Genomic DNA, 3,590 nt, shown 5'->3' with positions numbered 1-3,590 from the left:
ACATTCACTAATTCGTTTTGATTTTTGAAGAAATTTATTGAAGATATTTTTTACATTATACCCTTCAATAATTTTTTTACAGAATTATTGAATACATATTTTTAGAACAAACACCTTCAATAATTTTTTTAAAAAAATTGTTTGAAATTATTAAAGGTGTCTTTTAGTAAAAAATACCTTCAATATTTCACTAGTAAAATTTAAAGGGGGTTATTAAAGGCGATTATTCTAGAACAATGCCATCACTAATTCGTTCTAATTTTTGAAAGAATTTATTGAAGGCATTTTTTGCATTATACGCCTTTAATAATTTTTTTTAAAATTTGTTTGAGATTATTAAAGGCATCTTTTCGTATATTTAATTATATACAGTGTTAAATTTAGATGATCATTTTGGTGTATTTTGTATAATTATGATCAAAATTGCAGGTATTATGGACTCTGAACAACATAATTCTCCTTCTATTAAACATGTACAAGATACACCTGTAGGCCAAAAAAGAAAATGAAGAGGATGAAATAAACAAATTAAAGTGAGTGACATAAAAATTTACGTTGATTTCAATTAAAGTGGGTAGCCTGCGTCTGAAGGAGCTGCCAAGTTGGCTACTTTATTGGTGCTGTCATCCAGAATAAGACTTCAATTACGTACACCAATTGGTGATGAGTTTCTGATGATTTAAAGGATGGTATATGGCAGTCAGTTGTGGTATGTTTATTCAATTATTTCGTAAAATTTGTTAAATTATCATTTAATTGAATTTCAATGTGTTCATACTAATTGTGTTAAATTATTTAGGAATGGTTTGACGTCCTAATTAACTGTAAAAGGATTGTGTTACAATCTACTACGAAAGTATTCAAAGATTTTAAAAGCAAATTGACAACCTAATATATTTTACCACTGACTGATCAAGGTGATGTATTGGTTGTTTCATCTACATCATATATAGATGTAATAAATGTTTAAGATTAGACAAATTTGGCTTAAGATCAACTATCAAAAGATTTCTCAGTACATAAACCCATTACCAAAAAATTGTTTATAAGATTTTATGTAATATATTCAATATTTTCATATGTGATTGATGTAATTTCTTTTTTTTTTGTAAAAAATCAAAGAAAACCAACGAAACATTCAAGCCAAACAACTATATCACCGTTGGACAGCAAGAAAGGGATATGCAATTGTGAAGTATAGCTTGCATGTATTCACACACTTGTTTTATACTCATTAATGAATATTTATGACATTCATTTCATACATTCTGATTCTTATATTGCAATAATTTAATAGAAATCAGTGAGCTCTGACACTAAAGTTTCTAGATGGGATGTCTAAAAACAATAACATCTATGGAATGATAGATCCTTTGCAGATGAAGCAACCGAAAAAAATGCTAAAAAGATTGTATGTATAATTACTTGTTTAATATCATGTATGATTGGCATTGTGGTTGTATGTATGACTTTATACTAGCTTGTATAGATTTATTGTTACAGGTTATCTTTTTATTATCTTTCAGGATGATTATGCTGCTAAAGTTAAATTCGATGAACTGACCACCCAGTATGACGAAAATCCATTATTTTTAGCATTAGCCACTAAAGAAAGGCTTGATCGAGTTTGTGGGATTGGTAAATTTGGTTTGCCATCAAAGTTTTTTAGTAATCAACCTAAAATCCCACGGATGATAAATGCACAATATGTAGCAATCATTGAGCAACAGCAGCAATGACTTGATGACCAGGAGCAACATCTCAATGAGCAATAACAAAGACTCATTGCTTTGGAGGCCATGTTTGCAGCAATACGGCATAGCATGCTTGTAGGCCAGTCGGATAGCATTGTCCACGTAGGATAAGCTTTTGTTACAAGTCAAGAAGCGAACCCAACCTCCGCTATTAGCCATGAAGTATGATTTTGTTTGTAAGTTTAATATTAATTTGTTTATTATATTTATTGATTTGGTTTTAATACTTATATTTCATTAAATATTATAGGAGGATGTTGGGACTCAGAGTATGACCATTGCTCAAGCTACCATGGATGAGTTATCTAATTATTAGCTCAAGTATTTATTCGAAGGAAACTTCATAACCATTGAGTTTGAGGAAGAGTTATTTGATAAACCATTATTTTTTTACATTAGGGTGGATGAGGTTAAAGAATTTTGTGAACTAGATGAAATTTTAGCTGTTGATATTATTGATTATATAAGGTTAGCTAATAAATACAAATATGCACACTCAATATATATTAATCTATATTACGGTATAATACTAATTAGTATTGTTAATTGTTATCGTGTAGCTTTTTGTATAGAGAGCTCAAGGTGAGATAGTTGACCAAAAGATTTAGAATCATTGACCCTAACTTCATAAGTGAGTAGAGTGACACAGTCGCTTATCGTGCTAATCATGTGATTGAATACATGAACAGATCGACAAATTATTATTTGCTCTTGTATAATGCACAGTAAGTTATATTCATACAAATTATTATTTCAACCTTACCCAAATCTGATATAATGCCTAATCTGAGTATATCATTATTATTATTTTGCAGTCATCATTGGGTGTTTATTGTGATTGATACTAAATCTTTAACGCCATACTTACTTAATTCAATTAATCCAACGGCAATGCCTAACCTCAAAATTCAAACTTTTATAAAGAGGTATTACACTTTATTATATTATATATCTTTTGTTTCTTCATAAGTAATTTTATTTATGTATTAAGTAATTGTTTCCTTTTCAATTTAGGGTAATATCTGTATTCGATAAGAATACAAAGAAAAAATGGGTGTCATTACCAATAAATGTGAAATTTATTCTTTTATCCTAAGTTTGTGTAGATAAATATTTCTTAAACCCATTCAATTTAATTTTCAGGTACCTCGTCAACTCAGAAATACTGAATGTGGATATTAAGTCCTTCGTTTTATGTGAGAGATAGTTTTATATGATTTTATGACCACATCATTCAAGGTTAGTATAAAATTCATAAACTAGTTATATCTTAAAATAAATAAAAAGTTAAATTATGTATTCATTTATTAATATTTATTTTTGATATTTTTTTAGTGAGAGAGTAAAAAAAGCTTCACAGTAGAAAAACTGGATGAAGTCCATAAAGAATAGTGTGAGTATGTATTATCATTTATTGATAAACCTTGAAGTTGGACATTGTTGGTTGAATGTAAATATATGAGGAACAAATTGTTATAATGTTTTTAACATGTCATGTTAAATGGATAATTTAAGTTTGTAGATTAGGGTATTGGTTTAATATTATTGGTATATATTTGTTTTATATAAATACTCTATGTGTACTCAATATATTATTGAGTACGATTATTTGAGAAAAGTATATTAATATGGCAATGTTATTAGTTTTAAATTCGGATGTGTGGTCAATTTATTGAAATACAATAATATTTATAATGTAAATTCTAAAATGTAATTCGTAGTATCACATAAATAAACCAAATATTTTTTGGGCATAAATCTATAACTGACTTCAAATGTTTTTTGGGTGTAAACCTATAACTGACTTCACATATACAAAAATAAGTTTTTTTTATG

The sequence above is a fragment of the Durio zibethinus genome, chromosome 2 (genome assembly GCF_047325235.1).
Source record: "Durio zibethinus cultivar Kanyao isolate XHJ-2024 chromosome 2, ASM4732523v1, whole genome shotgun sequence".
NCBI classification, from domain to species: Eukaryota; Viridiplantae; Streptophyta; class Magnoliopsida; order Malvales; family Malvaceae; genus Durio; species Durio zibethinus.
Note: the sequence above shows the minus strand (reverse complement) of the source record.